This window comes from Eubalaena glacialis, chromosome 9 (assembly GCF_028564815.1).
Source record: "Eubalaena glacialis isolate mEubGla1 chromosome 9, mEubGla1.1.hap2.+ XY, whole genome shotgun sequence".
Classification (NCBI taxonomy): Eukaryota; Metazoa; Chordata; class Mammalia; order Artiodactyla; family Balaenidae; genus Eubalaena; species Eubalaena glacialis.
Window position 1 is genome coordinate 118,382,042 of NC_083724.1, and position 12,466 is coordinate 118,394,507.

The 12,466-nt window shown below is 37.3% G+C and overlaps 1 protein-coding gene across 1 annotated transcript in view; it reads left to right on the top strand.

The window, feature by feature from the left end:
• The first annotated feature begins 172 nt into the window (after window positions 1-172).
• FBXO8 (F-box protein 8) overlaps window positions 173-12,466 on the top strand; it is a 37,118-nt gene continuing 24,824 nt past the window's right edge. Inside the window, exon 1 of the mRNA XM_061199494.1 lies at window positions 173-424. The gene's annotated coding sequence lies outside the window, so the exon portion shown is untranslated. The remainder of the gene's footprint in view (window positions 425-12,466) is intronic.

Consider the following 12,466-nt stretch of genomic DNA (forward strand, 5'->3'; position numbering starts at 1 on the left):
CATCCAGTCCGATTCCAAGGTGCAGATTCGAAGTCTGCCCGGTTCTGAGGCTCAGAGGGGCTCGGACTGCGAAGTCAGAGACCGGGACTCTGTGGCGAATCGTAGATCAAGGGGATAAAAATACTTCTTCTTGAAGCACCCCCGAATCCGGACGTCACTTCCGGCAACAATAGGAAACGTCAAAACTCGGAGAGTCGGCCGCTCAGGCTGCTGCAGCCTGAGCCACGCTGAGTTCGGAGGGATCAGGTGCTGTTTCTGGGATTCTCCCCGACCTCACCTCCACCGGCGTGAACAAATAAAGTTTGAACCGGCTTCTCCATGGCCTGGGCACCCCTTCCCGGCTGAGCCATTTTCTTTTTGGCTGAAAGCCCCCGCCCAGAGGCCGATTCGTCGCGGCGGCGGTGGGGAATCGCAGGTCGCTCAGGTAAGGGTGTCACCCTAGATATTTCAGAGTTCTTGCCTCTCTTCCCTGTACACCCCTACTTTTCTTCTCGGAAATGATGACCACCGGTGCTCCAGTTGGCAGAAACTTGCCAACCAGCGAGACTTTGGGGCCAATGACTGTGCGAGGCACCTTGAGTGACAGCGGTACTGGCTAATTAAAATGAGGAATCCGTGTCAGGAGGCGGGAGTAGGTGTGCTGCTTGTGTTCCTGGGTCACTGGGGGCCCCTAGGTCAGCTTGGGACCCCAAGTAGGACCCGGCTTCACTCTGAAGTAAAGCCGGGAAACAGCAGAGGTTACGCTCTTCTAGCCCAGGTGTTGCTTTTCAAGTAGAGTGTGTTTTTGGTGCATAGGCAGAGTTTTTGGCTCTTAACATACTTTTTACAGTAACATGAATGCAAACACATCCAGTTAAGGTCACGATGGATTGCCAGTTGCTTCAGCTGTTAAACTTTGGTTATAAACTCGGCAGATTCTTAACTTGTCTCTTGCTTGTTTCTCTGTGACTAGGCTCCAGTTTCTTATATGGTGGGTGCTCACTTAATTATTATTAAAATTGGGAGAAATCAGAAATGGATCCCAATCCTCAGTCGTTTAAGGGTTTTATTTTTAGGTTCTGTATGTATTTAGTAATTTAATAATTGAACCTACTTCTTTTAACAAGTGGAGTCTTTATTTTCAAGGATCCCGGATATTTCCATATCAATATATTATGACCTTTATTACTGCAAAGTGAAGCTAATTTACGTTTTCCATTTCAGCTTTCCATATTTTTTCTTAATGTTGCAGCTGGTGACCATATTTCTGGGATAGGGAGGATTTTTACCCCCTAAGAAAATGGTTCACAAACTTGAGCAGATATCAGAATTAAGAATAAATTTTATTCTCTTTTCAGGTTGAGTAGGAAACTCGCCATTTTTATCCAGTTAACTTGACAGTTTGTCTGAGATACTGTATACAGTATGGCAGCTGACTTTCGCTCAAGTGAGCAATCCAAGAGAGAGCACCCAAGACTCTCTCTAGTCTTCTGTAAGCTAATCTCAGAAGTGGCATCCCATCACTACTGCCATATTCTGTTGATAGGAGTCAATAAATCCAACTCAATCACTGTGGAGAGGATTACACAAGGGCGTGAATCCCAAGACGCAAGGGCCTATGGGAGCCATCTTAGAGGAGGCCTAACACAGACACCCTGGCAGATAACTTTTAGGAGTTAGTAGATAGAAATAACTGAGCAAAAATATGCCTGATTGTAATGAAATAGACAAACTTATACAAGGATTTTCTTTCTTGGAAAGTTTTTTGGTTTTTTTTTCTGGGTGGGGGGGGGGTCTTTTTTTTTCTACTAAATACCTGAAGAGAGGCTTATTATTTTTCCTAGAAAGCTTTGCTTGAGGAATGACATGTGTGAGAGGAAGGTTTGTGTTTTTAAGGTGTACATGAACAGAGCATATCACAACTGGAGACTGTGTATTCCTTACCCATTGCCATTTTATATGGTTGAAATGGTTTCAAAATAAACATGAGCAAAGATAGCTTTTAAGGTGGAAAGAAGTTAGGAAAGGCTAGAGGTAAGCCTTTCTAGTGTGGAAAGAATGTGGCAGTCTCTATGTTGGTATGAGAGCAAACAGGGATGGGAGAGGTCTGTCTGAGAACAGAAATGTGTTTGTGTGTTTGTTTTTCAGCATTATTAGATGTCAGGTACCACCTTCTTTCAGCATTACCTGGGCGCACAACACCAGCACAGCTTTTGTCAGTGAACCAAATGAGCTTATTGGAAATGAAAGGTACGGGCTTCAGGGTTTATTGTGACACTGTTTTGGCCTTGACCCACTGGAAAATTGCCTATGCTTCTTCCAGGTTTGAAAGATGTTGTAATCTTTTATACCTCAGGTGCTTAACGCCAGCCGGACTGTGTCAATCCTCAAATTGTAGATTTGGCTTTTAAATAGGTACTCCCTATCAGGTTAACATAGTTCATTTATAGTAGGTTACAGCCAATTAACTAGTGTAGTTTTGGGCCCTTAGATGTCTGCTAAATTTAGTTTTGGCCCCTTAGATGTCTGCCAGATTTTAAACAGGTGCTTGCTAAAATAACACAGTTGAAATACTTCATTCACAAAGTATCTTATGGTAATAACTAGATAAGCTAAACCATGCCTTGTAATTTATTACACTTATTATCAGTTTAATAGGGAATGTTTTGTGTGTTTATTGTGCTTAGAATTGCATAAATTAAAAGATAGTTATTTTCCTTATTTCACAATACAAAAACATGAATTACCAAGAAATTACCTTTTCTTTGATCACAAAGCATTGAAATTAGTCATTCAAATTTATGATTTTATCGTTCATTACTTAACCAACTGCTATGTATTGATACAACTCTCTTTTTTTCCTACATTCTGATTCAGATTTGGAAACTGAGGCTAATCCATTGGCTGACCTATGACAATGTGTCCAAATCATTAACATGAAGTCTATGAATTATACATCTAACTCATGTTGCATTTCCATTGAATTATTTTACTTACTATTTTAAAACAACTTTAATGAAATACATCCACTTCTAGAAATTTATGTTCCCCATTTCTTTATTTTTTTCTCGTGGTTTTGTTTTTCTGACATTTATTGACATAGATTCTCCAGTGAAACTTGAATGAGTTTATATTCTATTTAGGGCAAGTGCTTTTGTGATGTAGATAGAGATGAGAAAAGATATTTGCTTTCAAGTTTAGGCTGTTTGGGAGTTTAGCTCTGTGATCAGCAGTTTGTGTATTCTGCAAGAACAGATTGCAGGGGATTTCATAAGCTATTTGAAAGAAGGAACAAGATTTTAGCAAGTGAGCCATGCTTGGAGAGCCCCTATCTGCTCCCTGAGCAGTGATTTGTAGAAGTCATGGACATGGGGGGAAAGAGATGGAAAGGACAGATGCTAAATACACATACACAGGCACACACACATCCATCTCCATCACCTCTTACTTTTATTTTAATTTTTTAGGATTTTCTCATTTTTATAGGATCATGGAATTTTATAGCAAAAAGAGAACTTGGGGATCATCGAGTTCAAAACCCGCTTTTTACCAGTGAGGAAAGTGAGGCTTTGCGTATTGTGCCCTCTACTCACAACTAGTTGAAGGAGCCTGAATCAAGCGCATGTTTTGTGTCAGTCTGTTTTCATTGTTAGATGTTTTCTCATCTCACTTCTGACTTTCCTATTGGCTGCTGTCAATATTTATTTTATGTTAATACCTTGTCTTATTTGTGTAAAAGCAATTCAGTGAGAATTACAGTTTTTGTTTTGGTTTTTTTTCCCCATTTTTTTTTATTATGGTGAAATATGCATAACATAAAATTTACCATCTTAGCCATTTTTTATTTATTTATTTATTTTTTTTATATTTTTATTTTTGGCTGTGTTGGGTCTTCGTTTATGTGCGAGGACTTTCTCTAGTTGCGGCAAGCGGGGGCCACTCTTCATCGCGGTGCGCGGGCCTCTCACTATCGCGGCCTCTTGTTGCGGAGCACAGGCTCCAGACGCGCAGGCTCAGTAGTTGTGGCTCACGGGCCTAGTTGCTCCGCGGCATGTGGGATCCTCCCAGACCAGGGCTCGAACCCGTGTCCCCTGCACTAGCAGGCAGATTCTCAACCACTGCGCCACCAGGGAAGCCCTTAGCCATTTTTAAGTGTACAGTTCAGTGGCATTAATAAACACATCGTTTTGTTTTTTAATTCCACAACTCTCATAGGAATGGCCTTGCAGTCAGTGGTCATGGAGTGTGGTGTGCCCTGAGGAGGTGGGTTGGGATGTGCTGCCATGACCACTGCTGACTGCAGTTGGGTTGAGTAAAGAGTGCAGTTAAAGAATCAGTGTAATTAAAAATAATGCCAGTGAGAAATTTAATAAATTTATTTTATTTGAAAGTTAAAACAGACAGTGGAACATCTCTTGCTGAAGAAGCTGAAGAAATAAGTGAAATTAAATAAGCCCCCAATTCTCTGCTTTTTGGTTACATTTTAAATGACATCTTAATGTTTACATTTGTTTAGATGCCATTTGGTAACACTCATTACAGAATCAAATTAAAGAACAGGAAAAAACCTTCAGAAAGCAAAGTAATATTGTAAATCTTTTTTGAATTAAAGAAAAACCCTACAAATGGTATGCTTTTTAGTAGCAAAAACTGCTCTTGCAGGACCAGATCTTTAAATTTAATGACTGGTTTTTTTGTTTGTTTGTTTGTTTTGTTTTTTTATGTGTTTAATGTACCACTTAGTACTTAGCTATTTCCCTTTTCTCCTGAAAAAGACCTCCTTGTGGACTTACCCTTCCTTCATTTCTCTACAGTTGTTGCCTTTCAATGTTAGAAGTGTGATTGGTTATCAGGTTTTTTTCTTTTCTTTTTTTCCTCTCTACTCAGTCTGTTCTAAACTACTTTGGTGGTCTGCTCTTTTGGAAGTAGAGAAGTAAATATTGGGCTGCCAATTTGGTTATAAATGTATAAAATATTTTCTCACAGAATCTCCCATGTTCTTATGCCTTTGAGTAATATCACATGATAACTCTTAAAAAGATTTTTAAAACCTAAAGTAACCAAAAATCTAGCTGTTACTTTCTCATTGGAAAAAAATTGAAAATCTCCAAGAAGATATAAATGAGTGAATTTCCTCATCTTTAAGGCAGTAGAATTTTCATGTTAGAGATAACTCTTTTGGTACACATTTTAGATCTTTATCTGAGATAGGAAATTTCTTATTTGTAAACCCCACTATTTAGACACTTAAGAAATATTGAAGAAAACTATTTATAATGAGTATTTAAAGTAGCTCATTCATGTCACTCATCACAAACCCGTGATTTAACACTGCTTGCTCAGGAAAAGACTTTATGGAATCTCGTTTGCTTCAAACAAAAGTGTCTAAAGCAGAATGCTTTCCTGAGACCTCCAGGCTGCTTTGTGTTCTTCCCATCTTCCACTGCATGTCATCCATCCATCTAAATGGTGCATAATCCATTCTTTATTACATATATTTGTTTCCACAGCATGTGCTATTTGAATGCTTAGTGCCATAAAATTGCTAAAAGCAGTGGTACAGTGTGTTCTTTTAGAATAGTACTTTATTTGATGTTTAACTTGTTACATAGGGATGTTTTGATTAAAGCTGCTTAATATATTTTAAAGATAATTTTATATTAGATATACCAACAGGTATTAGTAAAGTAATCTCTATCATTCTTTTGTGGAAATACTCTACTCTTGAAAAGAGAACAAGACATTACAATAACAGAAAAGTATTGTTCTCATAAATGTTAATAATTAACTTGCTAGAGTTCTTGGTCATTAATCTAATCTATGCTGCGTCCTAAGTGGAAGTGCCTTTGTGCTATGTTACAACAGATTTGTTTAGACTACCACTGTATTTCTTTTTTAAAAAATGAGAAAAGTACATCCAAAATATGTCAGAAAAATGTAGCTGTTTCTCAGATTTTTGCATTAGAAAAAAGGAAATGAGTCAGGGCGTACATACTGCTTTGCCAATTAAAAGATGCTTTTATATATGTTATCTCAGTTAAGGCTCATAGCAATCCTGTAAAATAGATAGGAGTGATTTCCCGTATTTTGTAGGTAACCGAAGATCAGAAACCTCGTTTGAAATATGTAAGGTCATACAGCATATGGCATGACTGGAACTCCAACGTTAAATTCAGTCTCCAAAGTAGCAGTGTCAAGAAAACCTACACATTTCTCTCAAGCACACATCATTAGAGCCCACATTCTCTAGTCTCAGCATAATAAAGCTAGATATTAATTTTAAAAACCAAAAGGCCTAAATACTTAGATTAAAAAAAACAGACTTCTAAATTATCCAGTCAATGTGTAAAAAAAGTACTATTATTATTGTCGCTGTTATTTTCATAGAAACAAGGATATCTAAGTAGTAAGGAGATTAAACAACTTACTGATTTTTAAAATATTTTTACCAAATTAGATCATTATTCCCACAAATCAGAAATATTATAAAATTTAAATTGAAGCAATCCAAATTAAATCACATTAGTTTATGTACTTTGATTTTTAATGAGTAGTTAAACCAATTTTGTTTAATGTATTTTGCATTTATGCAGGGTTTTGTTTTATTAGACCAAGTAACAGGCACACATCAGTCCTTTTGCATTTATACCATTACTCAATTATTGATACTTCCTAGGTAAATAGTCAGAACATTATTATAGATCTGTATCCTTAAGGATTCGTATTCCTTGATTCTGTCTTCTTTTAATCTATACAGTACATTCCACGAAGTCAGAGGTGATTCATAGGTCATAGATTTTTAATAATTAGTTGGATATCCTTAAATCTAAAAGTTACTATTTGTCATAGACACTGGACTTGCTGTGTCCTTGGTCACCCGCTTTAGAGTGTTTATTAGAGTCTCTAGTTCTTTGAAGAACTATATTGTGGTATCATTTACATACGGTAAAATTCACCCATTTTAAGTGTACAATACTCTGTCCTTTTTTTTTTTCCAGTTAATTGTAGATATACATGCAGTTGCAAGAAATATACCAAGAGATCTCTTGTACACTTTGCCTAGTTTCCCTAGGCAGTGACATATTACATAACCATTATATACTATCACAACCAGGATATTGACATTAATACATTGCACCTTATTCAGAATTCCCCAGTTTATTTTTGCTCAAATGTGTATCTGTGTGTATGAGATTCTGTGCAGATTCACACATCCAGCACCACAGTCAAGACACTGAACAGTTCAAACACCACCGGGATCCCTGGTGCTGCCCTTTTATAACTACACCCACCTCCCTCCTGGGTAATGATGCTGAACGTCTATCATGTGACTGTGTACCATTTGTATGTCCTCTTTGGTGAAATATCTGTTCATGTCTTATGTTCATTTTTTATTTTTTAACATCTTTATTGGAGTATAATTGCTTTACAATGGTGTGTTAGTTTCTGCTGTATAACAAAGTGAATCAGCTATACATATACATATATCCCCATATCTCCTCCCTCTTGCGTCTCCCTCCCACCCTCCCTATCCCACCCATCTAGGTGGACACAAAGCACAGAGCTGATCTCCCTGTGCTATGCGGGTGCTTCCCACTAGCTATCTATTTTACACTTGGTAGTGTATATATGTCCATGCCACTCTCTCACTTCGTCCCAGCTTACCCTTCCCCCTCCCCATGTCCTCAAGTCCACTCTATGTCTGCATCTTTATTCCTGTCCTGCCCCTAGGTTCTTCAGAACTTTTTTTTTTTTTTTTTTAGCTTCCATATATATGTGTTAGCATACGGTATTTGTTTTTCTCTTTCTGACTTACTTTACTCTGTATGACAGACTCTAGGTCCATCCACCTCACTACAAATAACTCAATTTCGTTTCTTTATATGGCTGAGTAATATTTCATTGTATATATGTGCCACATCTTCTTTATCCATTCATCTGTCGATGGACACTTAGGCTGCTTCCATGTCCTGGCTATTGTAAATATTATATTCATTTTGTAATTGAATTGTTTGATTTTTTTGCTGTTGAGTTTGAAAATTGTTTATATATTCTCGATACTAGTCCTTTGTCAGATATGTGGTTTGGAAATATTTTCTCTCAGTCTGTACCTTGTGTTTTTGTCTTCTTCACATGGGCTTTCAAAGAGCAAAAGTTTTAAAATTGATGAGGTCGACTTTATCAACTTTTACTTTTATGGATCGTACTTTTGATGAACTCTCTTTGCCTAGACATAGATCCCTAAGATTTCCTTCTCTGTATTTTTCTAATAGTTTTATTCTTTTATGCTTTACGTTTAAGTCTATGATCCATTCTGATGATTTTTTGAAAGATGTGAAATTTAGGTCAAGGTTCATCTAATTCAGTTTTTCTTATTGTTTACCATTCATCCATTCTTGCAGTCAACAAATATTTACTGAGTGCTTTGTAGGTCTGAGGCACTGTGTTTGGTATTGGATTTTTCCATGTAGCCTATTGTGTTGAATCAGTCCCCCATCTCAGTACTTACAGGCAGTGCTTACTCTGCACAGTACCATGTAAACTGAAATGCATGAGTGTTAGGACTGTGGCCTTGCTGCGCACAGTCCCATGGAACTGTCATCCAGTAGTTAGCCTGGTACTGTACAAGGCAAGGACTACCTGTATATATTTGTAAATTTTTATTTCTTTTAATAAACAATAATAAAGCACAGTATGATAGGTGAGTTCAAAATTATTGTCATCTTAAGGAACATATGTTTGAGTAATTCGTATTTTATTTTATTTATTTTTATTTTTTTAATTAATTAATTAATTTATTATTTATCTTTGGCTGCATTGGGTCTTTGTTGCTGTGCGTGGGCTTTCCCTAGTTGTGGCGAGCGGGGGCTACTCTTTGTTGTGGTGCGCAGGCTTCTCATTGTGGTGGCTTCTCTAGTTGCGGAGCACGGGCTCTAGGCGCGCGGGCTTCAGTAGTTGTGGCACGCAGGCTCAGTAGTTGCGGCTTGTGGGCTCTAGAGCGCAGTCTCAGTAGTTGTGGCGCACAGGCTTAGTTGCTCCGCGGCATGTGGGATGTTCCTGGACCAGGGCTCGAACCCGTGTCCCCTGCATTGGCAGGCAGATACTTAACCACTGCGTCACCAGGGAAGCCCCTAATTCGTATTTTATAATCAAGAAATATGCTTGAAAAATATAGATCTCAACAGTTGTAACATTGATTTCAAAGATCCAAGAAATTGACACTCTATCCATAAAGCTCTTTATAATTCAAGTTCCTGGGGATGTGAAGATGTCATAAAGATCTAGAGTAGAACTTTCTTATTAATCGATTTATTTTGTGATACCGCCATAAGGACTCTTGATATGTTGAATCTTCCCATGAAGTCTTAACGTTTTCATTTCTAGAAACATGTCTATAGTGATTAAAGGTGATGGTAGTACTTACCTGCCAAAAAGGTATCTCTGTTATCACTGACTGATAACTAAATACTTGACCTTATTTGCCAAGCTAAGAGTGTCAGTCTAAGCAAAGTTAGTTTCTTCTAACTTTATATATTTACTAGGTGTTATTTTTTTTCTCCTAGCAAAGGTAAATGGCATCTCCGAATTCACAGATCCTCAATTAATGGAATTTGGAACTAGGATTATAACTACTCAGATCATTAGGTCCAGAATAATCAGGTGCACTCTGAAATGGGAGAACCAAAATAAATAAGAGTTGTCATTTAAAGGGGACTGAGTGGTGACTACAAAACCACCTGTTACGATAAATTCCCTATGGCTTAGGTTCTCTTAACCCCTCTAAGTTCCATGGATAAGACTTATTCACTGTTGATCTGGTGAGGAAAATGAGTACCACAGACTATAAGCTAAACAGATTCTGTGTGGGAGTTTGAACTTTTTTCACATCAGAGTGTATGTGCTTTCCACAAGAACAGTAGCCTAAAGAGGGGCTGCAGCTGGGAGCAGCATGGAGGTAATAAGCAGTGACAGAGGGAGAAGAGATGAGAGCTAGTGATGAAGAAGCAGATGGTGGATTGTCTTTGCCAGTTCTGGGCATAAGGTTTGGTAGTTAAGACTAACCTTTGGACTCAGATAGACCTGACATGGAATCCTAAGTTTTCCGTTTGCCAGCTCTGAGATCTTGAGCAAAGTTGCTTAATCTCTCTGAGTCACTATTTCTTCAGCTATAAAATTAGAATAATATCTACCTGTGAAGGTTGTTTTGAGGACAAAAATGAGATAATGTATTAAAATTTCCACAGTGCTTAGCATAGAGTAAGTACTAAATAAATTGTGGTTTAGAGTACAAAAACAATATTATGGTTTAATATTTATATTATTAAATATTATGTTAAAAATACTGTGCACGTAATATTATGTATGAAAGGAGGGAACACAGCCAGGAATTCCAAGCCTTAAATCTGCACACGCAAAGTTAAAGGGGTATTTTTTTCCCCCTACTTTCTTTAAAAATACTTCTTCAGCCTTTAAAAGAAAATTTTCTATCACAACTGGCAAGAATAATTCTTACTATTTTGATGTTTGCCTTGACAAGGGTCTCCTACTACTCTTAAACTGTGATGCTGAGCATTTATCTCCTTAGTGATGGTTTTCAGTCTGTATGACGCTAAGCTCGTAGGGCAGTAATTCTTATACTTAGTGCACATCAAACTCAGTTATTTTCAAATTTCACACGCTTGGATTCCTCAATCAGGAGATTTCTGTTTACAGAAAGTTTGTACGATTAATAAAAACAACTGGTGTGTACCTTTTACCCAGATTCACCAATTTTAAACATTTTGCAACATTGCGTTAACATTCTCTCTGTATAGAGACAGATGTTTCTGTTTTTCTGAACCATTTGAGACTAAGTCGTATACATTATGCCTTAATAATTCAGTGTTTTTCCTAAAGAACAAGAATATACTCTGACAAAACCGTTATACAGTTATCAAATTAAGAAAAGTTGACATTCATATAAGTATTTTTATCCAATCTCCAGCCCGTATGTCTAGTTTTTCAGTTATCCCAATAATGTCCTTTCTAGCACTTTCTTTTCACTGTAAGATCCAGTTCACACACTGCATTTAGATGTCATGCTTTTCAGTCTCCTTTAATCTGGAATGATTCCTTTCTTTATCTTCACAGCATTGGCAATTTTGAAGGAAAAAAAAGATTATTTATAGACTCTTGGGTTTCTCTGATATTCCTTACGATTAGATAAAGGTTATACATTTTTGGCCGGAGTACTGTATAATTGTTATATCCTTCTCAGGGTATCATGTCCAGAGAGGCATATATGTCCGTTTGTCTCTTATTGGTAAATGTTAAGTTTGAACACTTGGTTAAATATTGTCTGATTTCTTAATTTCTTTTTGTAATTAATGAGTAATATATCTGGGGAGGTACTTTGAGACTCTGTAAATCTTCCATTCCTTATCAAACTCCAGATTCAGCACCCACTGATAATTCTTGCCTTAAGAATTAGTTTTTCTATGATGGTAGTTAAATGATGATTTTTCTAACTCATTATTCAGAATTTTACTATAAGGAAGAGCTTTCCTTTATGTAATATTTAGTGATCATCAGTGTAGACTCACTCATGGATTTGTTTTTTTAATGTGATAATTGAAGAATCATTCAATAAGTTTTACTGAAATGCTCATCATTTTCACTCTATGAAAATATGGTTTTGTCAAAACAAGTGAGCTAACATTTTATTATTAGCTGTGAAGTGTACTTTATATGTAATATTTACTACAACAGCCCTCTGAGCTATATGTATTACCACTATATTATGTGCAAATTATCACCTTAAATATGAGGAAAGCAAAGCTTAGACTAGTCAAGTAAATTCCCTCATCAGTGAAGTCAGGACTTGAACTCAAGTCTGTTCAACTTCAGAGTCCACAGCACTATGCTTCCTCCGTGACTCGCTTCACAACTTCTGTAGTGGATCTCATGTCTTTTTGAGAGTTTTATCACTTTTCTGACAGTTCTATCCACATTCCACACCACTGCTACCCTAAGGAAGACTGGGAGTGGGGTGGAACACTGTAGACACCCTTTCCTTTCTCCAAAGGATAAATATATGATAGCAATCCTTCTCAAGTGATTTATCATACTGTGTTCTTGCTCCGTATCAAGAACTGCTTTAAAGGGAAAAAGACATCTCACAAGGGTAATTTGCAGTATTATTTAGCAGTAGAAGAATAGAGAATGCAGTTTTCTTTGTCTGAATCACGTGTAGATGAGCCTCAAACCTCCACCCTCCCCATCAACTTTTTTTAATCCTAAGAACCAGCTGTTGGCTTAACCTCTTTTCTACCTGCTGGATGCTTTCCGAATCACTTTATCCAGTGCTCTATTTAAGTGATCCCCATTAAAGTCCAGAGCCTAGGGAAATCACCCTGATTCTGTGTTCCCTAGCAACATCCCTGAGAGTAATAACAGCTGCCTAACCATATGCCACTAGAAAGATGTTGTAGGGAAAGTACATACAAAA